At 30.1% G+C, this 26,395-nt stretch overlaps 1 long non-coding RNA gene across 2 annotated transcripts in view; it reads left to right on the plus strand.

The window, feature by feature from the left end:
* Positions 1–17,181, plus strand: part of LOC142331547 (uncharacterized) — a 162,627-nt gene extending 145,446 nt beyond the window's left edge. For both annotated transcript variants that reach the window (XR_012758035.1, XR_012758036.1), the window contains exons 4-5: positions 10,121–10,322; positions 16,849–17,181. This is a non-coding gene — a long non-coding RNA (uncharacterized LOC142331547). The remainder of the gene's footprint in view (positions 1–10,120; positions 10,323–16,848) is intronic.
* Positions 17,182–26,395: the final 9,214 nt, after the last annotated feature.

Here is a 26,395-nt window from a genome sequence, read left to right on the forward strand (position 1 = left end):
AATAAAATATTTCCATTATGTTGCAATTTATTTGGTTAACAGTTATTTATATTTACTAGCCTGTAATTTCATTATTAAAAGTAGTTGATGTGGAAAAATTAGTGTTATTTATGCTTTTGCATTGAAGAGTTTTTGTTATTCTGAAAGTTAATTCCTATTAATGTGGCAGATCGGTGGTATTTTTGGCAGTTGTTAAAACAGACAGTGTGAGAATGAGCTTTGTTGTGAAGGACTAAATCAATCTTAGTTTTCTCCTTCTTGCAGAATATGTTGCTTAATTCTTTTCTTTTTTTAACATTATTAAATAATGTTTCCCATTAACAATTTCTTAAATGAAAAGGAAGACCAAGATAAATAGTGGCTGTTCTTAAATCCTTTGGTTAGAGAAGAAAATGTTACTTTTTTAATATTCTAAATTTCTATTCCACACTCTCATTTTATTCTACTCAAGAGTACAATGGTGGATTATATTTCCTCAGGTTAAAATAAGTTTAAGCAGATTTTTCACATTTTTGAAATATTGAATCCAAGTAATGTTTGTTAAATGTAAATATCTTTAACACTACAAAAGTGAAATGACATTTTTTGTACTTCAACATTTTATAGCATTTAATATAATATGTGCATTGAAAATAATCATCCATGTGATATATTTCTACATTGTTCCTATGAAATTACTAAATTTTTTATACATCTGTATACATTAACTTGTAAAACTAACAATAAATACCATAAGTAAGTGCTTTCATCTATTTGAAACAAATAGATAATATTTTTGCTGAAAAATTATATTTAATTTCTTTTTTGAGTGATATAAAAATTTATAGAATGCTGTGAGGACAGTTGGTTTGAGAACATCCTCTTATTTTTGAAAATGTTAAAAATCATATGAGAATGAATTAAAATATCTGGTCATGATCACAATGGTTGTTGAACAGAACTTCCTTCTAGGAGGCATTAAAAAAATTAAAATTGGGTTGTCGATAGGCAGATTAATGTGTATTGCATTGTTAATTGAACTTCATCAATCCCTGCCACATAAAATTTTTCCTTTCTGCTCTCCTGACAAACTTGTAATATGTTTTGGACTTTAAATCTCCTTCCTTTTACGATGACACTAGCAGTTATCTATAAAAGCATTTTATCAAGTTGTAAAGTAGTAAATATCTTATTATTACCTTTGTAAACGATTGTGCATATATTTTCATTTGGCAGTTCAAGTACACCGTGAATATCTAGTGCATCGTACTGGGAATGTTGTTCCACATTATGTAGTCTGGCCGTAAGTCTATTATTAATTTTTAGTGTTAATCTTTTATCAGTTAGCTCCTGCACCTCAATCATAGCTTTATCATTTGCAAACTAATAAAGTCCCCTGAAATATGTAAAATAAATCAAAGTAATCATGACACAGTTTTAACTTCTGATAAAGCTAATAGATAACATTACTAGAAGTTATAGCTAGCTATCTTTGTGTTATCAATCTGTAAGTTCTTTTGCAGTGAGTTTCCAGAACCTCTTTTATGGTCGACCTGTGACTGTACAGACTAAACTTCATTTACATTCATACATATCAACCTCATTCATCCTCTGAAGTAATAACTTATGGTGGTTCCGGAGGTAAACAGAAAAAAAAGAAAGAAAGCCCCATAAGGCGCTAAATTTCAGCATGGAAGGGATGTTTTGCCGTGACATTGTGTTCCCAGAAATTACAGAAGAGTTGCTACTGCTGTCAGTCATGTCTGTCTAGAACGTTATGAAGGAGAATGTTGTTGATGTGCCAACATCCTTGCTTTTTCTACTCGACTGAATAAAAGTTGGTTACCTCTCTGTCCATGTGCAATTATGTATACCAAACCCCAGACATTGTTTCAGTGTCAGGAGTTTTTTCAGAACAAAATTGATTAGATGAAGGAACAAATTTTTGCGCATTGCAGATGTACTAGACATGATGATAGTACATGAGCTGAAATAGAAAAATGTTTAAATGTGTAGGTCCACATTTGGCAAGGTCTCGATTATATTCCCCTTATAAGGAAGAAAAGCCTGTATTGGCTTTGTATGTACTGAGCACAAATTGTCCTTTTCTGTGGCTCATGAGGAATACAGAAAATCACCCAGCATGAGGAATCTTGTACAACCTGGTGTTAGTCTCTTCCAGGCTCTCTCTAACAATGTACAAAAAGAGAATGAATACTCATTGTACAAAAAACTAACCAAAATGGTAAAGGGTCTTTTAGACTAAGTAAAGTCCCACACATCTGCTATTGCAACATTGAGCACAGGCAAGGAGAATGGTTACTTCTGCTACTAAGACCAATACTGGTTTACTGAAAACGACTTCAATCAATCGCTATCATATAAAATTCAATACACCAATTAACACAGCAAACAACCATGATCTTTGTGAAGGGATCTATTAAAACATTGCCTCTTTTCCCAGAGAAAACAAAATGCATCTGCTTTTCTCGGTTGAGGGAAGATGTTGACCTCATCTGTTTTTATGTGGTGAACCATGCACCTAGATAAGAATTTTAAGATTTTGTTTTGACCCGTGATTGTCACATTTAAAGGAGCTGAAGGTAAAATATGTAAAAATGCTAGACATGCTGAGACTTCTGTCTAATATTCGTTGGATGGCTGATCAAGTATGAATGTTACGATTCTACCAAGGTCTGGTCCGTCCCTGTGTGGCTTATTTGTCTGCACTAGCCACCGCTCGAACGAGAATGCTCACTACAGTCCATTATTCATTTGCCCATTGTGCTACTGGTGTGTTTGGTTCAAGCACTGTTGTATGTATTTTAGTGAACAGTAGTAAGCCAACTCTTTGGTATACACAAGCTGAATGATGTGCTCCCATGTAGCTTAAATTAAAGTGCAACCAAATTATCCAACCCCTTTGACATGGTGTTCTCCATCCCACATCGTAATCAAGATGAGGAACACCCCAGACTAGTGCCATGCTAGGCATCAGCTTAGCACCTAGGTTTCTATAGATATATAATTATCTACAGATCTCAATATTATTCTCTTTGGCAGCTCTCTCACTCCCCTTTTTTTATAAATTACTGTTTTAGTTTTTGTCAATATCATAAAAAGTTATACGAATCAGATTATCTTACGACAAGAATTTTATATTATTTTAAATAATATGAATCCAGATGCTATAGTTTATAAGATGGCTCTAAACACGATAATTCTGTTGGATGTGCTTTGTAGTTGTCAAACTACAAAAGCATGTCTATTGTCATTGAACATACATGTTTGGCCTTAGCAGCATCGTCAGTGTTTTGTTGCAGAGCTGTATGCTATTAATAACGCTTAAATATAATTACAAACATATCGTCACATACTTTTCTGTTCAGATTCCACGAGTTCGTTTCAGACAATTAGTAACTTGTACTTTCAACTACATGTTCCCTGTGAGATTCAGTCTGTTATTTCTGCGATGATTTAATGTAATACAAGTGTGAACTTCTGCTGGGTCCCTAGCTATAACATAATTTAAACCAATGGACATGCTGATAGTCCACAACAGCAGCTTGTTTGCAGGCTGCTTTCACTAATCGTATTGTTTTGAATCATCTTGTCTGTTTTCTGAAGAGGATGGTTCATGATGAGTGGAGGAAAAGTGAATGGAATGCTACCACCAGCAATAAACTTCACCCAGTTAAGAACAGTGTCACCGTGGAGCTCTTCCTGCAGGAAAAACTATCGAGGAGAGGTTATTATTTGCCATTTACTAATAGTAGGATACACTAGACTCAATCATGGACATTCATAATGCAGAGCGATGCACCCTTTGGGTCCGCTGCTATTGCTGACACCACATCCCTTATGACTGTGTCTGTTATGCAGCATTGCATCGGAAATTTAAATTAGGGCTAACCTCAGAAATATTTTAGGAAATAATATGACAATTTTATAGATTACCTTGTAATTTCTTAAGACCTTGCATCTGTGTTCTTATACTTTATTATTGTAGTGTTTTGTATATTTATGTTATTTGGCATGTATATCAGATTGTAATTTTGTTTTGATCTAGATTTTTACTATTGCTATTTCATTGTGATATTGCAAGTTTTAATTATTAATTCTATTTGTTTTATATTATGGTTGTTTAATTTTTAAGTTTTACAGTTGATATTGTTAACTTACAATATTATTATTATTATTATTATAATAATTATTATTATAATAATAATAATAATAATGTAATTATTATTGTATATTATTATAAATAATGTATATTATAATAATAATAATAATGGTCTCTAATTACAACTCTTCATTGTGTGTCCAAGAATAAAAAAAATCCCTTTTTTAATTTCAAATTTCCTCCTATAACCGGTTTTGTCAGCTATATTCAACTGCTTGTAGCCTCTTTTGATTTTTTAAAAATATTGCTTAAATGGGTATATGCCTTTGAAATTTATCATAGATTCAACAACTGCCTGTATTTTGAACAAACTGAAATAGATTTTTAAAGGCCTTACTTTAAAAAGTCTATCATAATCAGGGTCTTCCTGTTTTTGCATGTCATTGTTATCATTTAGAGGTCTATGTGACACAAGCCAGTCAAAGCAATTTACACTCATAGTCTGACTGACATAAATCTTCAGCTGAGATCCAATAATCCTTGTAGCTAGCAGTTTTATTCCCAATAGTAAACTGATACCTATTAACAACTTTACGTCATACTCTGTAATATGTTTGTAAGTTTTCCACTGTTTAATTTATTTTGTACGTATAAATTAGTTTCATCAGAAATAAAAAGATTAAACAAATTTTCAGAAGGTAATTCATCCCTTTCTTATTATTTTATTTTATCATGGCGGTGACCCACGTTCAGAAATATTTCTGGGGCATTTGTAACATATTTGGTTTTCCCTGAGAGAATTTCTGGAGGGACAACTGATTTTTCAATTGTAGGGCAATTTGAATCTATCATTATCTGTTTGAATTACTTTTTTATCAACAATAACTATATCTGGATCAATTTTGTTATATCTGGAACATTTTTCAGAATTTCATAAAGCTCTTTATCAGTACTGTGATTTCATGGTGAAATCTGCATTTGAAAAAAAAAATGGTAAAGACATTCTGCTAATGATTTATTGAAAAACGTTTTATATATTTTCTATACCTGAAGGAATTTACCAAAACTAAAATCTTTTTCTCATGTTTTAATTATTTATTACTTCATTGCAGAACTGATATAAAAATATTATTTACAAGTTGAAAGATGACTCATTTCAAAAGTTAGAAACATATCTTATTGCTATTTTATTTTAGTCCTTTTATTGCTATTACCTTGCTTATGTTACTGCTTGCTTTATTATCTTGCTATTTATTGCTTACTTTATTGCTGTTATCTAGTTTTCTTGAAAGAGTAGTTTTCTGAAAGATTTCAACAGAAATTACTTCTGTGGAAATATTTAATAATTTGAGATTTTACATTTTTTTAACTAGCTTATTTGGTTTTCCTTTTTTAAAAAAAAAGTTAAATATTTGTTTCATTAATTTATTTTCATCCATTCCAGTCAAGAGACCATAAAATTAGTTCTTTTTCTAATTGTATGACTTTTCAAAATTTTGGTAAAATTCTTCAGATTTGCTTAATTTAGCAGTATTATTTTGAGTTTTGGCCGTAAAGTTACAATTATTAGATTTCCCTAAGAAATTTTGTAAGATGAAAGCCACTTTGATTTTTTGTGTTCTGGCTTTTATTTTTTTCTAAAACATGTTCAGCAGAATTATTTTGCTTTAAATTTTTAACTCTTGATTGATTCTTATTCTGAAATTTTCACTTTTTGGATTCTACTTTTATTATTGGAATCCATTATATAAAATTTGTAGCCTAATTTGTTTGCACATTTTTCTAGTTCTTGATTTTAATTTTCTCTATCTAAAGTCTTTTACCAAAGTTATCCGATCATCAGCTAATGGTAAAACATTTACATTTAAATATTAAGATGTTAACCCCCCCCCCCCCACCATTTTTATTAAGTATTTTTATTTTCCTATTATATTCTGCAATTAATTTTTCCAGAGCACAATCGAGTAATATTGTAAGACCATCCTCTTGTCTCATTGTAGTTTTTATTTAAAAGGTTATTTTGATGGGTTACCATACTTTAACTTCTACTGCTATAGCGCTAGACAGGGTAGTAAAAAGCAACAAGAACACATGAAATAGATTTACATTATCAAATAAAATATAATACTGCTTACTAAGAAGTTAAACATTTTTACAACTTATATTGCCAATGTCTATCTACGTTTTAACCATTACTTTAATCTGGCATTATAGTATTAGTTTATAGCACATTAACGTAACTGTAACATAATAAATAATAATTATTATAATCACCAATCAGCTGTCACTGATCACCAATGAGATCCGATTACAAATCCTGTTAATTGGATACACAATATAATACTGCCTATTAGGCTGTACATCATCCCTACTGTAATCTTCACACAAATTCTTATTTAAGTCCAATATTCAATATTATATCAGTTGGGTTTAAGGAAACACTTGCTGTTATGATTACATTTACTATTTGATCATAAAATTTGATTTGTGACCTCAAAAAGCAGCAACAGCACATGTATTCTTCAGGTCTAAAGTGAAGCGTGTAATTAGAAAGGAAAGCTGGAAGGATGTACGAGTAAAGTGTTATTAGAAGTGGATTTGCAGGTTTGTTTCTAATGTTATAGAATATATATTGTTATATTAACATAATGGAAAAATTAACATTATTTGAACCTACCTTAAGGTGGTACACAGTTACTTTGTACTAATTATAAATTGAAGGTGGGTTCAAGGATAGGATTTTTTTAAGGCAGACAGTTTTTGAAAAACAAAGTTTTAACAGTTCATTGGTGTATCTCAATTTTTACACTGCTCAAAAACGAGTGTAATGTATTTAGAATGTGTATATACATATACATATATATATATATATATATATATATATATATATATGTATAAAAATTATACAATATACAAAATTGTCATCCACACTATATTATAGATTATATAACAACATTATAGATATTATAGATTTACAACATTATAAGTATACAGTTTAGTAAGAAGTCAATGCCACAATGCCAGACAGTGCTTCCATCTCATCAAATGCAAAATAGAAAATCCACTCTTAAGTTAAATTTAAAATAAGGTTACAGGTACTTCTTACACTACCCAGCAGGCAGTTATAGAACCTAGGTATTACCTAGGTTTATAGTTCTCCACTATCTTTCGGTAGGTAATTCCCTAATTTTTTATTGTTTTTTAGCTGCCATAATTCACACCTCTATTATTATTTCTCTTAATGCAATCTATAATTGAATTTCAAATTAACTAGGACAAAGTAGATTTGGTTTAGAAGATAGAGTGGAAAAAACTTCCTTAAATTTAATAAACCATCAACCCAAGTATGTAATAAAATTCACCTGATATTTCACTTAACAGTTGCATTTATATATAAGCACAGTCACCATTATGGTGTATTCATGGAACTAATAAGCCGAAAGTAGATGAAAAATTAAAAATTTGATATTTTATTTTAAAGCGTTATGAACTAATTTACTGACATAAGCCTAAATTATCCAGATCACTTGCATTACAGTTTGCAACTTATCAAGATTGTTATGAATATACTAGAGCAGTATCATACCCAATATAAATCAGCTGGTCATATAATAACCATATGTTTACTAGTAACTTTAAAGTGGTTGTCAAAAAAAATTGTCTCGTTATTTTAGATCTCGTATATCTATTACATAAAGATGAAAAGGGGTTTTGTTTGTTCAGGATAAACAAAAACCACTTGATCAAGCGCAACCAGATTTTTACCCATGTTTCTTGGGCATAACTGAGAAGGTTTTTTGATGTATTTCATTTAAAAAAATCTCTGAAGAACCAACTGATCGATTGCTTTGACATTTTCAGGATACATTCGTATTACACCAGGGAAGGTTTTAAGCCACAGACCGAGGCTCTTGCTCCCTTGAACATTAATATTGTATTATTTTTTCACCCCCAAGGAGCGTGAAGTTGTAAATTAAAGATATTCTTTACGGAAAAAAAAAGATTAATTCTTTTACTTCATTATTATGGCAAAGAAATAAGTTATGAATTTTTCTGTCAAAAGTGTGTGCACTTTAGTTACTTTAGCTATTGTTATTCTAACCCACCGGGGGTCGGTCTAGTGGTTAACTCATCAGCTGATTTGGAAGTCGATCTTTCTAACGTTCAAATTCTAGTAAAGGCAGTTACTGTTATACGGATTTGAATACTAGACCGTGTATACCGGTGTTCTTGTGTTTCAATTAACCACAATTCTCAGGAATGGTCGACCTGAGACTGTACAAGACTACACTTCAAACCCATCATCCTGTGAAGTGTTATGGTTCCGAAGCTAAACAGAAAAAGCAAGGTTAAAAGCTACTGTTATTCTGTCTTTTTCTAGTTTCTTTTTCAGGTTTCTATATTTTTTTGTTATTTATCAGTATATAGGTCTGAATATTTGTTATTTATCAGTATTATTCTCACACTAATGAGGATAATGAACAGTGCGCATGTCCAGGGGAGCGTAGCCTTCTAGCTAGACGAGAATGGCGACCGAATTTAACTCTTTGGGTGTTCAAGGCGCCGTCCCTCTGTAACACAGGAATGGCGAGCGCTGCGGCCCTGGGAGACCCTGACTTGGGTGGAAGTTTTACCTTGGCCTTGGGGGTCCAGGTTCCGACTAGTCTTTAACAAATTACTGAATTATTTGAAAGATCTTCATATAAATTTATATGAATAAAATTAAACGTTTTTTATCCACAAATATTGCTGTTGTACAAACAGCAATTGTTAAAATCTAATTGAATTATAATAAAAAAAAAAATAAAGAACCTTAATTTTCTTCATCTTAAAATAAAATAACTTTACATTAAATGGAATAATAGTTTTTCTCGAATGATTTTTATTAATATCTCATATTGCAATATTTTATATTTATATATATTTTCATTCTTCAATTATTTTTTTAACTCTTTGCCAGTGGATTAAATATATTTTAATAATAATTTTTCCATATAAAAAGCTTAATTTGTGACTGTAGACTCATCCTCAAAGATTCAAATATTGTATCGTTTTTATTTTTGCAAGTAGCAAAATATTAATGAACAAGTTTGTTGTTAAATAAAGAATTTTTGCTCAGGAAATGGAAACTGAGAGTTTTGTACTTCAAGATTCATAATAGCATGACAAAGACATATACCAACAATCTATAAAGAACCTCAAATGCCTTTATCAGGCATGATGGGTAAAATTGCATTTACTTGTGTAATATAAATGTTGTTATAATGATACTACAAATTAGTAATCATGGTCTGCAATTCAATGGATATAACAAAGGTAGCCAAACATCTGAATTTATGTTGTTGTAAATTCCATTAATTTAAATAAATTATTACATGAATTTTATGCAAATCTATCATTTATTCCATTGAATGAATTATTCAATTTTTATTATTATTATTTTCTGTGAAGTAAATAACTAAGTCAAGTAACTTACTTACTTACTAAGTAAGTAAATAAGTAAAGTAACTTACTTTTGCCTTGTCAATAAAGCACATTTTATTTTATTTTTTTCAATAGCAGTGGTCTATATAAGTTATTTGTAAATCTATGCCTATTGTGTATCACCTTACACTAAAAATAGTTAAATGAAAGAAAATATTTATCGGCCGAGTTATCTCAAAAATCCAAACTGAACAAATTACTATATTACAAAAATAAAAATCTCTTAATCCAGCTTTAGATAATGAAGTAAATTTCATATTGTGTGTATTTAAAATAAAATAAACGTGCTAAACGGATGACGATTGAATGGAGGAGAGTTTTAAACAATAGTGAAACTCCATATGCAACAGACTCAGAATTTAAGAACACACAGGAGGCTTCATAAATCCTACAGAGTTGGCAGCCAATATGTAAAGTGATTAAGCTGTTTACTGCTGCAGTAAACATCAAAAAGAACTACAGATTTTTACAAGATGCAGTTTTTTTAAGATATAAATAACTATTACTAATTATATTTAATTTTTTCATTTGTAGATGGCTTGGTTAAAAGAAGAAGGATTTGGAGGTATCATGGTTTGGTTTGTAGTTACGGAAGACTTCAGAGGGTCTTGTGGAACAGGAAAATTCCCATTAATGAATGCAATGGGACAAGAATTAGATGGTTACACAGTAAAATATGATGGTCCTTAGGAAACTTCTAATCCTGTTGGTGGTGTTGGTTATACAACTAAAGATCGTAAGTTCTTTACCAAAAATAAAATAATAAATTATACTGTATACATTCTGTATAACGATAACCAATTTTTAATTTGCTAGTTTAATTTACTTACTTAATGTAAGAATTATCTTATTGTTCCAAGCTGTAGTTTTAAAATTAGTTTAACTGTGGAGTAGAATAGAAATATTATTTGATAGATTTTTTTGTGAATTTTGAGTATCCAAATAACCTTTACTTTTTGCAGCCCGGTTAAATAATTATTAAAGAAACCATATCCTCCTATTCTTATATCATATCATATCCATATCTCTATTCTTTACGTATTAAACAGCTACCTGAAAACAAATTTAACCTTTCTTTATTAAGCAAAACAGTCATCCATTCCTAAAATTGTATGCCCTGTGGAATTATCTGACTGCACTATACACCATTCACCCAGATCCCCCAATGGAGGGTTAAGTTGGTGGTAATCCTTTACTTGAGTGAATAGATAATATTCCTGATATTAATTGATTTGCGATGCTACTACCTCAGATTCAAGTAGCTAGCTAAAAGTATAACTTTTAATGGATTTGAACCCCCTACATGTTACTGTTTTTTTTTACTTTTTTCATAAGGATAAAGAATACAGAACTTTCTCAGGAATTGTCCGACTGAAATTGAACCGATGTAAGTGGCTAATTGTAATTGTGCCCTAACGTAATGTAATTTTTAAGTAAATTGTATTTGAGATTTATGATAAGATGGATATTTTAAGACTTTACATACAAAAAAGTAAACAAAATAAAATATCAAATTCATCAAAATGATGTGCCATAAATTTGTACGGTTCTTCCATTTCTGTAAATTTGTATTATTTTATTTACTGAATATTTTTCTTGTTCCTTACATCTTTCCTTATTTCATTATAACTTCTTTCACCACTATAAGTCTCATCTTCTCTATACTTTCATTTTTTCCTGATTAGTATTTTACTGAATTTTACTTACTAGAATGTTGCTCAACCAAATATATAATTTTCAGTTCTTTTGTTATACTTTTTTAAATTATCTATTATTGTTTTAATTTTGTGTTAAGAACAATAAATATATCGTTCAAAAGATAATTCAATTAGTTTTAAAAAATAAAATTATAATTAAATAATAATTAAAATTATTAAACACAAATTATCATTAATCAAAAGAGATTGTTAATTATTATTATTATTATTGACATCAACAAAATGTATAAACTTGAGAAATCTATAAAAATGCTGTAGAGCTTTATCAGTATTTATTTAAAACAAATGAAAGTGAATTTTCTATTATTTGTGATTTTTTTTTTTTTTTGTCTTCAGTCACTTGACTGGTTTGATGCAGCTCTCCAAGATTCCCTATCTAGTGCTAGTCGTTTCATTTCAGTATACCCTCTACATCCTACATCCCTAACAATTTGTTTTACATATTCCAAACGTGGCCTGCCTACACAATTTTTCCCTTCTACCTGTCCTTCCAAAATTAAAGCGACTATTCCAGGATGCCTTAGTATGTGGCCTATAAGTCTGTCTCTTCTTTTAACTATATTTTTCCAAATGCTTCTTTCTTCATCTATTTGCCGCAATACCTCCTCATTTGTCACTTTATCCACCCACCTGATTTTTAACATTCTCCTATAGCACCACATTTCAAAAGCTTCTAACCTTTTCTTCTCAGATACTCCGATTGTCCAAGTTTCACTTCCATATAAAGCGACACTCCAAACATACACTTTCAAAAATCTTTTCCTGACATTTAAATTAATTTTTGATGTAAACAACTTATATTTCTTACTGAAGGCTCGTTTAGCTTGTGCTATTCGGCATTTTATATCGCTCCTGCTTCGTCCATCTTTAGTAATTCTACTTCCCAAATAACAAAATTCTTCTACCTCCATAATCTTTTCTCCTCCTATTTTCACATTCAGTGGTCCATCTTTGTTATTTCTACTACATTTCATTACTTTTGTTTTGTTCTTGTTTATTTTCATGCGATAGTTCTTGCGTAGGACTTCATCTATGCCGTTCATTGTTTCTTCTAAATCCTTTTTATTCTCGGCTAGAATTACTATATCATCAGCAAATCGTAGCATCTTTATCTTTTCACCTTGTACTGTTACTCCGAATCTAAATTGTTCTTTAACATCATTAACTGCTAGTTCCATGTAAAGATTAAAAAGTAACGGAGATAGAGAACATCCTTGTCGGACTCCCTTTCTTATTATGGCTTCTTTCTTATGTTCTTCAATTGCTACTGTTGCTGTTTGGTTCCTGTACATGTTAGCAATTGTTCTTCTATCTCTGTATTTGAACCCTAATTTTTTTAAAATGCTGAACATTTTATTCCAGTCTACGTTATCGAATGCCTTTTCTAGGTCTATAAACGCCAAGTATGTTGTTTTGTTTTTCTGTAATCTTCCTTCTACTATTAATCTGAGGCCTAAAATTGCTTCCCGTGTCCCTATACTTTTCCTGAAACCAAATTGGTCTTCTCCTAACACTTCCTCCACTCTCCTCTCAATTCTTCTGTATAGAATTCTAGTTAAGATTTTTGATGCATGACTAGTTAAACTAATTGTTCTGTATTCTTCACATTTATCTGCCCCTGATTTCTTTGGTATCATTACTATAACACTTTTTTTGAAGTCTGACGGAAATTCCCCTTTTTCATAAATATTACACACCAGTTTGTATAATCTATCAATCGCCTCCTCCCCTGCACTGCGCAGTAATTCTACAGGTATTCCGTCTATTCCAGGAGCCTTCCTGCCATTTAAATCTTTTAATGCTCTCTTAAATTCAGATCTCAGTATTGTTTCTCCCATTTCATCCTCCTCAACTTCCTCTTCTTCCTCTATAAAACCATTTTCTAATTCATTTCCTCCGTATAACTCTTCAATATATTCCACCCATCTATCGACTTTACCTTTCGTATTATATATAGGTGTACCATCTTTGTTTAACACATTATTAGATTTTAATTTATGTACCCCAAAATTTTCCTTAACTTTCCTGTATGCTCCGTCTATTTTACCAATGTTCATTTCTCTTTCCACTTCTGAACACTTTTCTTTAATCCACTCTTCTTTCGCCAGTTTGCACTTCCTGTTTATAGCATTTCTTAATTGCCGATAGTTCCTTTTACTTTCTTCATCACTAGCATTCTTATATTTTCTACGTTCATCCATCAGCTGCAATATATCGTCTGAAACCCAAGGTTTTCTACCAGTTCTCTTTATTCCGCCTAAGTTCGCTTCTGCTGATTTAAGAATTTCTTTTTTAACATTCTCCCATTCTTCTTCTACATTTTCTATCTTATCTTTTTTACTCAGACCTCTAGCGATGTCCTCCTCAAAAATCTTCTTTACCTCCTCTTCCTCAAGCTTCTCTAAATTCCACCGATTCATCTGACACCTTTTCTTCAGGTTTTTAAACCCCAATCTACATTTCATTATCACCAAATTATGGTCGCTATCAATGTCTGCTCCAGGGTAAGTTTTGCAGTCCAAGAGTTGATTTCTAAATCTTTGCTTAACCATGATATAATCTATCTGATACCTTCCAGTATCGCCTGGCTTTTTCCAAGTGTATATTCTTCTATTATGATTTTTAAATTGGGTGTTGGCAATTACTAAATTATACTTCGTGCAAAACTCTATAAGTCGGTCCCCTCTTTCATTCCTTTTGCCCAGCCCGTATTCACCCACTATATTTCCTTCCTTGCCTTTTCCAATGCTTGCATTCCAATCTCCAACTATTATTAAGTTTTCATCTCCTTTTACGTGTTTAATTGCTTCATCAATCTCTTCGTATACACATTCTACCTCATCATCATCATGGGCGCTTGTAGGCATATAGACGTTAACAATCGTTGTCGGTTTAGGTTTTGAATTTATCCTTATTACAATGACTCTATCGCTATGCGTCTTGAAATACTCTACTCTCCTCCCTATTTTCTTGTTCATCACGAAACCTACTCCTGCCTGCCCATTATTTGACGCTGAGTTAATTACTCTAAAGTCACCCGACCAAAAGTCGCCTTCCTCTTCCCACCGAACCTCACTAATTCCTACTATATCCACGTTTACCCTATCCATTTCCCTTTTTAAATTCTCTAGCCTACCAACCTTTTTTAAGCTTCTAACATTCCACGCTCCGACTCGTAGAATGTTATTTTTTAATTTTCTGGTGACCCCTTCCTTAGTAGTCCCCACCCGGAGATCCGAACGGGGGACTATTTTACCTCCGGAATATTTTACCAAGGAAGGCGCCTCCATTATTGTATATGTGAAAATGCAGAGCCACATTTTCTTGGAAAAAAAAGCAGCTGTAGTTTTCCATTGCTTTCAGCTGCGCAGTACTCAGAGGACTGAGTGATGTTGATACGGCCGTTTAAGTCGTCCTGACTCACGCCCCTAACAACTACTGAAAGAGCTGCTGCCCTCTTTCAGGAATCATTCCTTAGTCTGGCTCTCAACAGATACCTCTCCGATATGGTTGCACCTTCGGTCCAGCTACTCTGTATCCCTGAGCACTCAAGCCCCCTCACCAACGGCAAGGTCTCATGATTCATAGAGGAGGTTATTTGTGATAAAAAGGTACAATAAATTTGAAATTTAAGATAAAAATTACTTTCTATATTAGCTTTTTATATTCTTTACTAGCAGTAATGAATTACAGTTCTTTGAGCCACACTCAGACACGAATTGTATTTAAGTGTGGTTATTTACTTGTTTCTTTTAATTACAATTGTAGATATTATCTTAAAAGTAACTGGATGCGACACAATCTTCTCTATAAATCTCCCAAATGTAGACATACCTAAATAACATGACAGACATTCTGCTCATGACTGCATTCTACGTACCTATATAAAACACAAAAATATTCATCCTTCCAAACCGATTATTGAAATTTTCAAGACCTGTCAACACCTTTGTAAACAAATACTACAAGGCCACACAAGGGGGCCACATACCTTTTAGATAATTGCTGAGAGATGGATGGAGCAATGCAGTTCACAAACCTATCAAAGTATATCAATTTCCTTCAACGTTTCTATTCCCTGTTCTATAGTTGTTTAGCAAATATTATTATATTGTCTACCAGCCTGCTTCTTTCTCTTCATTTATTTACTTACAGAGAAAGAAAATTTCAGATCAGTTGAGTTATATCCTGACAAATATGTAGTGCATCATGAAACACTGAATAACAGGACCTAAAAAATTAAATTAGAAACTAGCATTAGAATTTAGATATGAAACTTATAAATATAAAAAAGCCTATCAATCGTGATTGATACACTATAATATTTGGTACGTAACTACAATTTACAATAATATCTATTTGTATAAATTTTTTTTTGTTTTTTTTCAACAATCAAAATTTTTTGGATCCATGGAAGCCTGGTATTGTATACCAAAAATGAGTTTAATCTATTGTTTGAAATGTTCTTTTAATCCTGTAACTTTTTAAATATTCTTCAAATGTTTTCCTACAGGTAGATCTAAAACTGCGGTTTGCTTATTTACTTTTAATTACTGAAAACTATTTTATTTTTTATATATTTTTTAAGTATTGTCAACTGATGCGGTCAGTATCTACTGGATACTATGAGAATAGAATTACACGCTCGGGAACAACCACATCAAAACCAGAGTAGTTTCATTTCTGTCTTTCAAATGTCTATCATAAAGGCACATAACCTTGTAATTTAACTTTGATGATTAATAGTTTTCAGTGGCTTTATCAGTGTTAAGAACAGTTAACATAGTAGGTGATCCTTACTTAACATCATTTTATTTTCAGAAATGTTTGAGATCACCCAGGAGTTACAGAACTCTTATGTTGAAAGCAATGTAATTACTATAGTAATCGGGCATAAAATTTAGTTTACATGTACAATTTTATAGGTTTTTCGTAATTGAAAAATCATTTTTGTTATTACTTTTCAAGAGTTGGACTGTAGTTTAAATTTTAAAAAACGTTTAGATAAAATAATTTATTTCTGCTAAATCCAAAAGCATATTTTATGATCCAGTAGTAACTATGTAATTTACGTGTGAGTATTGTTATTGTAATAGGCAACTTAATGTGTGTCACAAGTCACTCGCAAAATGACATAGCCGTACTCAAAAATACCTAGTATTTCACGATGGGCTTATTAGAGATTTTCCTGTGCCTTCTTCACTTAAATGAATATACTTTTGCATTTGTTTAAAAAAAATACTGGTGATGTTCAGTACTACAAATTACATTTTCACTCTGTTCACTGTGGGGACTCTGTTCACTGTTCATTGTGTATAGTGAACATCATTATTATCAGAGAAAGTTAGTCTGACAGGTGTTATCTTTATCTCAGTTGTTGCTGTATGTGCATCATAATCATAAAAAATAATGGAAAAGATAGTGTACACCAGGAAAAATATGATATAATTTCCTTTTTTAAGCTGCAAAACCAGCAAAATCTCTAAAAATTTGAATATTTTTGTTCGGAAAACTAAGAGTATAATGAATATATTTTTTCCACAGGAAATGCAGTGTCATGTGAAGAGGAAGACGATTAAATATCATAACACCGCGATAAAGCAGATTGCACTTTGTATTATATGTGTGAAGGTGAAAGAAAACATCATACGCTATTCCCATAAAATCTTTTGTTCACTCTGAAAATGTCTGTGATTGGCCAGAAAACGTAGAAGGCTGCATGCATCATACTCAAGCAACACTACCTGCTAAGAGGAGATAAAATAATTATTATAATAACATTAAGTTTTCCTATTTTTTTTACAATGAGCTCATTTTCTATTTACTTTACACTGGTACAATTGTTTGTTCGGTGCACCTTTTTTGAATTTTATTTATGATTGGCCATTATTTTATACTGTACCTAATAATTATTATCTTTAATTTATAAATACTATTAATACTTCTATTTTAATTATGCAATTTTTTTTTAATGTTTTGTATTTTATGTCAAGTAATGTTATTTGGTTTAAAAGTTATTATGATTTTTTTACTGCTTTTTTTACTGTAATTACTTTACTTATTTCTTTTTATAAAAACAAATAATTGTTTCTTTATTTTTTGTTTATAAAATAATTTGTTGATTTAAAAGTGTTGATTCCTTTATTGTAATTCTTTCCCGTGTTTGTTTTTATTTGCTTAATAATTTAAAAATTATTCTTAATGTTTTTCCTTTTTTTTCTAGATATTTGGTTCTGGTTTAATAATGACAATCTGTTGCTGATTACTTTACTTGTATTCCCTATTTATATAAAAATGTTTATTTTAATTACAAAGTTTTTCTGTAAATTGACAGTTGATATTTTTAGTAGATCATCTGCAAAGATTCATTGCCAACATACTTAATATTCTTGTATCGCTTTGGTATATTTAATAAATCTTTTAAATAAATTGATGGTAAATTACTGGTCATTTTTTGTTAATTTCTTTTACATATAACATTTTTATGATCATAAACTTTAAATGTGATTTATATCTTCACAATTTATTCTGATACATTTGTATATTATTTTGTATGTTATTACTAATTTTAATAATTATGGTGTCATACAGATTTTTTTTGTTGAAACTATTAATATTCCATTTCAGATAAAAAAATATATTTATATTTATATATATGTATGTATGTATACATACATTTAATGGTGTTTTTATATTGACATGGTTTTAACCGCTTACAATTACTTTGACATCTTTTGGTAATATTGAACAGTTATACTTGAATAATTTTTTTTAAAAGTTATTATAATAAGCAGGCCGTAATGACATATAACAGCGAATATGATAAAAGTTTCTTATAATATTCTATTGTAATATACAAAATATATATATATATATAATTGTAATTGTTATGTAATTGTTAAGTAATTGTTATGTTTATTTTAACTACAGATTGATATCGTTGCAGTTGATCATTGATATGGTGCAGGCCCCTTGGGGTGGTTGGATAGATTGATAAAACAGAACTAATTGATATGTATTAATATTTATTGATTTGTGTTACAAAATGAAATGCATTATGACAAAAGCTGTTTGTTGTGCATGGGGATTGAAAGGTATAGTTTTAACCAAAATATAACAAAATGATTGTTTTAGCTTATATTTTTGTATGGCATTTCAATATGTTAAAAACGTTAACAAAAATTAAAAAAATATATTAAAAAATTGCCGTTTATACATAAATAATAAAAATGTTTGTATTAAATAAATATCATTGTATAAAATATTATTGTGAATGTAAAATATTACTATAATATTATAATTATTTATATAGGTTTTCAACAAAAAATAGGCATCCTATTTTGATGTTTCGGTTTTTGTATCTGATCTTTGCACTCAAATCATCCATCTCACAAAAGATTTTCTTTATTTTGTTCAAAACCAGTTTAAATAGGTTCGGTGATAGTTCATCACCTCGTCTCAGCCCTTTTTTGACTAGGAAAGGTTTGCCTATATTTGCTGTAATTTTAAATTTAGAGAATGTGTTTGTAAGAGTGAGTTTAATGAGGTTCAAATTTTTCTGGTCAACTCATATTCTCTCAAAATTTGAAAAAAGTCTCTGTCCACAAAATCATACGCTTTCTGAAATTTTGTAAAAGATATAAGAAAGGTTTGTTTCTGGATACGTAATATTTTAGAATCGATCAGACTTTGTATTTATTCTGAATATGATCGTCCTTTTTTAAATCCTTCTTCACACCCTTCTATATGTGATCTATTTGGGGTTCTAATCTATTCAATAACATTTTCACAGTATTTTATAAGTCACTGGCAACAATGAAATACTTCTATAGTTGTTGACATCCGTCTTGGAGGTATAAATTATAAATAATAATTAATATAGCTTATTTATTTTTATTTGTAATAAAATACTTATACAAATTGAATTGAAATCACAGGTATAAGTTAGTATTTATTCTATAATTTTATGAAATATGGTAATATGGTAATATTTATGAAAATGGGGAATTTCCATCAGACTTCAAAAAAAGTGTTATAGTTATGATACCAAAGAAAGCAGGGGCAGATAAATGTGAAGAATACAGAACAATTAGTTTAACTAGTCATGCATCAAAAATCTTAACTAGAATTCTATACAGAAGAATTGAGAGGAGAGTGGAAGAAGTGTTAGGAGAAGACCAATTTGGTTTCAGGAAAAGTATAGGGACAAGGGAAGCAATTTTAGGCCTCAGATTAATAGTAGAAGGAAGATTAAAGAAAAACAAACCAACATACTTGGCGTTTATAGACCTAGAAAAGGCTTTCGATAACGTAGACTGGAATAAAATGTTCAGCATTTTAAAAAAATTAGGGTTCAAATACAGAGATAGAAGAACAATTGCTAACATGTACAAGAACCAAACAGCAACAATAACAATTGAAGAACATAAGAAAGAAGCCCTAATAAGAAAGGGAGTCCGACAAGGATGTTCCCTATCTCCGTTACTTTTTAATCTTTACATGGAACTAGCAGTTAATGATGTTAAAGAACAATTTAGATTCAGAGTAACAGTACAAGGTGAAAAGATAAAGATGCTACGATTTGCTGATGATATAGTAATTCTAGCCGAGAGTAAAAAGGATTTAGAAGAAACAATGAACGGCATAAATGAAGTCCTACGCAAGAACTATCGCATGAAAATAAACAAGAACAAAACAAAAGTAATGAAATGTAGTAGAAATAACAAAGATGGACCGCTGAATGTGAAAATAGGAGGAGAAAAGATTATGGAGGTAGAAGAATTTTGTTATTTGGGAAGTAAAATTACTAAAGATGGACGAACCTGGAGCGATATAAAATGCCGAATAGCACAAGCTAAACGAGCCTTCAGTAGGAAATATAATTTGTTTACATCAAAAATTAATTTAAATCTCAGGAAAAGATTTTTGAAAGTGTATGTTTGGAGTGTCGCTTTATATGGAAGTGAAACTTGGACAATCGGAGTATCTGAGAAGAAAAGATTAGAAGCTTTTGAAATGTGGTGCTATAGGAGGATGTTAAAAATCAGATGGGTGGATAAAGTGACAAATGAAGAGGTATTGCGGCAAATAGATGAAGAAAGAAGCATTTGGAAAAATATAGTTAAAAGAAGAGACAGACTTATAGGCCGCATACTAAGGCATCCTGGAATAATCGCTTTAATATTGGAAGGACAGGTAGAAGGGAAAAATTGTGTAGGCAGGCCACGTTTGGAGTATGTAAAACAAATTGTTGGGGATGTAGGATGTAGAGGGTATACTGAAATGAAACGACTAGTACTAGATAGGGAATCTTGGAGAGCTGCATCAAACCAGTCAAATGACTGAAGACAAAAAAAAAAAAAAAAAAATTTATGCAATTTTAATTCACAATAATATCAGTTTTAAAGTGATTAACATATAATATCTGTACAAAAAAAATCTATTTAAAAAAAAGATGTTAAAATTTTCATAGCTTTTGTTTAATTAAATATTGTGATTTTTCCTGAATAATAAATTAAAATAAAAAAAAATTTTGTACTTCTGATTATTTTAATACGAATTATACCCATTTTATGTTTATTATTAAATTTAAAAATAATATTAATAAAATCTTTTCTCGAGGATATTATTATTATTTTTTTGGTTATATGAGCATCAACTGCTACAGTCATTAGCCCTCATCACACTCTGTAAAATAGGGATTAAATCACAATCAGGTTTGTCGTATGTAAGGGTGGAAAGGGCCCTTACATTTTATTTAAAAACACCAAACTAAACAAGACAGAAAATTTAGACACAAACACTGAACATACTTACAGGATGCAAAGGACCCCGATATTAAAATTTAAAAAGTAAATAAAACATAAATATATGTGAAAAACAACGGCTTCACAATACCAACATTCCCTTTTTTCTCCCTTAATTTTATTTAAGCACCCCTGGAGCAACCGAAACTGCCATTAAGCAGCACATCAATTGACCCAAGATCCATGGGAGTTGACTGACTACCTCTCTGTAAATTATCCTGTAGGACTTAACCCATCGGGTTCTCCCTGTGTCAGCAGAAATTAAAATAAAAAAATTATTAAAAATATTAATTAATTTAACTTATTTCTGATACTGTTTAAAGGTATTCATAGAATTTCTGTTGTGAATTGAATTTTATTTTGCACTTGGGAGTGATGTTAAGACATTCTGAAGAATTGCCAATTGTAAACAGGTGTGTATCTAAAACGGTAGGCTTATACATTACAGATTCTAGGTGTAAAAGTGAACAGAAAGTTTCTTAAGGAAAAATGTTACATTTCCCTTCGATTTTCCTTCTCTCCGGCATTTTGCATTTATTAATAAATTTATATATGAAAATCGGATTGAGAAGTGAACAATAACTTCAGAGGATGAATGAGGATGATACACATTTTTAACAACATTGTCTAATAAATAAAATATTTCATTTTATTAATTATTTATTTATATTATTTTAGTATTTCACTATATTAATGTTAACGGTGACCGTGTAAATTTTTATCAAATTATGTATTCTTAAGAAAATGCTAAGCATTTTTTTTAGAACAAAATGACACCTTAGTTTTGAAAATCGATTGACAAATAACCAACTTATCACAGAAAATGTATCACTATTTTCTGCCAGATTTCATCTCCTTCTCTATTAAGTCGGGTTCTTTATTTATTATGTGTGCTATTTATTAATTTAATTATTTTAATTTATATTAGTAGCTTCTCCTGGTGTGCCTATGGCATGCCCTCCGAAACTAGGGTGGGTTCCCTTGGCAGGCGACGTCTTGGAATGAGACTATTAGGTGTTCAAAACTGTACATCTTGTGTGAAAAATATTTTTTGAATGATGAAAATTGAAAGCAAATATATATCAGGCAATCTTCCCGATTAAATCTGGTTTAGATTGGTCCTTAGTGAAGGCAGTTACTTTTATTTTGATTTGAATACTAGATGGTGCTGGTATTCTATGGCGGTTCAGTTTCAATTAACCACACATCTCAGGAACGGTCGACCTGAGACTGTACAAGAATATACATCATTTACATTCTTACATATCATCCTCATTCATCCTCTGAAGTTATTACTTCAGAGTTTATTACTTAAGGTATTCCTTAAGGTGGTTCCAGAGACTAAACAGAAAAAGTGAGGGATAGGCGTCGGAATTTGAATTTTTTTTTTGAAGGGGGCTCAGAGAAAAAAAATCATAAAGGATATGTTACGAAATGATATTATATAGTATAATTTAAATTTATTAATGAACATACAAACAAAAAACCTTGAAATTCTTTTATCGTATTTAATAAACTTCATTACTCTTCTTGTTTGTTTGATTACAGATATTGTTAATATGTATCCTCTAAAACAACTCTAATTTCCCATGAACTCATCTCTTTCTCTTTAATTTTGAATTTCATTTATTTTCTCATACAACAGCACATTTCAAATCGTGTTAAAACATTCGTTTTTTAATTATTAAAATGACATGCTACCAGTATTAAAAAAATAATAATAACTGCTGTTTAAGAGTTACTTTTGTACATAACTGAAAAAAAATTAAATGACCACCATTTTAGTTAGAGTCACCTATTAGAATAACGTATCTCAACTCTAACCTTTCCTTTTTCCTTTAAACATTTTTGAATTGGCCCTGAAGAGGAGGGGACCTTGGGATGCAGTAGGTTTTTTAACCAAAAAATTTATTTTTTTTAGGTAAAACCATTTGCTGAATCTCATTTTAAGAGTTGAAATTTATTTCAGTGTCACTATACTTCATGAATACTGTGTATATAAATTATCCTTAATTCAGTACCATGAAAAACACGGTTTGCTTAGCGTAATTTTTTATCTTATAATCAAATCAGAATAATATATATTTATACTAAAATATAGAGACAAAATATTACAGTTTAATAGAATATTAAACTGAATGTGATGCATACAGGAGAAAATAGGATTGAAATGTCTTTTTATTTTTTATCGAATCAAATGTAGATTTAAAATAATTTATGTTTTGAATGTTATAATTATAAATAAAGATTAGGTTTACGTTACAAATAAAGATTAGGTTATGTACTTGAAATAATCGGCTGAGTTTTCTATCTTGTTTAATTGTAACTGTGTTATTTGAGGATAATAAAGATTTATTTTACTTTTTGACTGGCTTACTCTTCTAACTTTAATTATATTCTGTGATTAACATGTTTGATACGATATACATATATTAATTTTTCAAATATGTTGCTTGCAACAGGTAATTTATTAAGAAAACGAGAATTCTTAATAAATCCACATCCTTATACGTCTCATCACCCCACATCCTCTGCTAATGATTATTTTAATTATAATTATTATAAATAATTTATTGTATAATTACATGCAATCAGAGTAGCATCACAAAATGCACGATTAGAAAATAAAAATTAGAAGCGATTAAAGTCCATATTATTTATTTACGTACAATATAAAATCATGAAATTATGTTTTGTAAAATGTATGAAGATATTAAATACAAAAGATAACAGCCAAATAATTCAAAAATCAAAAGGCATTAATGAAGATTATTGTGTAGCACATGTTTATGTGCAAGTTTAACAGTTACAGAAGATTCAGGGTTTTTTCAATTTTTAAATTAGTATTATTTAAAAATTCATCAACAGAGTAATATTGTTTCTGTAAGATAAGATTTTTTACTTGTATTTTAAATAAATTAGTCAGAAGATTTTTTTAATAGATAGATAATTTATTAGATATGGAATAAGAAGCATAATAAGGCCCTTTCTTGTGAGCCCAAGTATTGAGTTAAATACGTAAAGAGGAAAAAGGTTTTGCGGTCGTTTTTTGATAGAAACAATAAGGTAAACGATAAGTTACTATTCTTTTTAACAAGACTACACATTCATAAATATAAATTAAGGGTAAGTTAACATTTAAAAATTTATGTATATATTCACAGTTATATACTGGTATATAATTGTGAATATAAGGACTGCCTAAAAGCACATACCGTAAAACAAACAGAAGATGGTTTCCAAAAGAGTCGATAGACCACCATAAGGAGACAACACTTTGCATATGCCCAGAACTGAAATAATGGTTTCACCCAGGAGGTGATGCTTTTTGACAGTATTCTAACCTATGATGAGATGTGGATTCACCATTATTAAGTGGAATAAAAAAAAATAGAGCGTGGATTGGAAGAACAAGAGTTCAGCTGTTAAGAACATCATGACAGTATTTTTGATTAACATTGCTGATTGCATAATTTTTCCATCACCTAATAACAGGATTTTTGGCTATTTTATTAGATGAATAATTTGCTTGGAATGAACAAATTGATTTTGTTAGTTAAAAAAATGGAACTGTATTGTTATACTTGAAGTACCTTAGTAGAATACTGAGTTTATCATCATTATTAAACATATATAAATATTTATGTATATTCCTCTCTGAAGTGTAATGTCATTTCTTAGGGCTCCCTCAAAAACTTGAGTATTCAAAATAAAAAATGGCTATAAATATGGATTGTGTATTTAGAAAATTAAAAATTTTAACTAATACTTGTGTTTATAATTATGAAATCAGTCACTAACAGAAAAAAAAATCGCTTATTAAAAAAAAATAATTTCCAAACCAGACAAAAGAACATTTTACAGGTAAATTTTCACAATACCTCAGCTTATAAGAAAGAGTCTTACGTCTCTGTTGCCATTTTTAATGAATTGCTGAACTATTTAAACTATCTTCCCACCAATTTATTTATAAAACATAACGAAAGGTTTTTATTTTACAGAAACAATATTACACAGTTAATGAATTTTTAAACAGTCTTAAAGAATTAAAATTTTTTGTAAGCATTTAAAACAATTTTTAAATGTTCATTTCTTGCATTTGTTCAAGGTTAGAATTATTTTTTCTAATCTTCTACTCAAGTAACCCACCGGGTCGGTCTAGTGGTGAACATGTCTTCCCAAATCAGCTGATTTGGAAGTTGAGAGTTCCAGCATTCAAGTCCTAGTAAAAGCGGTTATTTTTATATAGATTTGAATACTGGATTGTGGATACTGGTATTCTTTGGCGGTTGGGTTTCAATTAACCACACAACTCAGGAGCGGTGAAACTGAGACTGTACAGGACTACACTTCATTTACACTCATACATATCATCCTCTGAAGTAATACCTGAATGGTAACTCCCAGAGGCTAAACAGGAAACACAAAGTCTTCTACTCAAGTAGTATTCATTAACACCTGAATTGTAAATTATTTTATAATCGTTTCTTATATTTAATATTTTCACATTCTTTCTTATCATTTCTCGAGTTTATACATTAAATTAATATGGAGTCTAATGACTTCTATTTTTTTATCTTACAATTAATTCTGGCTGGATTGTCTCATTCTATTTAGATCAAGGTTTTATCTCGATTCATCGGGTCTAATGCTTGGAAATTTTTTTTTATCAGCAGAGTAATAAACCTAATCGTTCTTTACGTTAATCAAAATAATCTATTACTGTACACCGATCAGAATAAGAGATTAATTTTTTTATTTGATCGATAAATAATGAAAATCTCATGTGGGTGTTTGTTTTCAATTTCAGCAAGACTTATATTCATTTCAGTATATACTACTGTTTCGACAACATTGCAAATTATAAATTTATTACTGTTTTTAGCTACGGTAAAAAAATTTTATGAACATAATAAATTAACTAAAAATGTATTAACCGATGAATGCATGAGAAATTATAATAAAAAAGAAAAAGAAAGGTATGTAAATTTCATCGGCTAAATTTTAAGCGAGACCTTAAAATAAAAAAAAAATAATCAGAATACTTTAATAACTGCTAAAAAGGTATTTGTGTTCAAATATACAAGAGCAAGTGTGTCAATGTTTTGTTGGTAGAGATTGAAGAATAGATCAACAAATTTATGATAGCAACATCTAAGGAGTAAATCTGTATTATACTTAAAATAAAAATGTGTGTTTTCTGATGAAATGACGTAAATTACATTTAAGAGGTATTTAAATATTTTTTCTTGTATCATTATGAAAGTGATCTCTGCTTAACATCT

Source organism: Lycorma delicatula, chromosome 10, assembly GCF_047948215.1.
Source record: "Lycorma delicatula isolate Av1 chromosome 10, ASM4794821v1, whole genome shotgun sequence".
Classification (NCBI taxonomy): domain Eukaryota; kingdom Metazoa; phylum Arthropoda; class Insecta; order Hemiptera; family Fulgoridae; genus Lycorma; species Lycorma delicatula.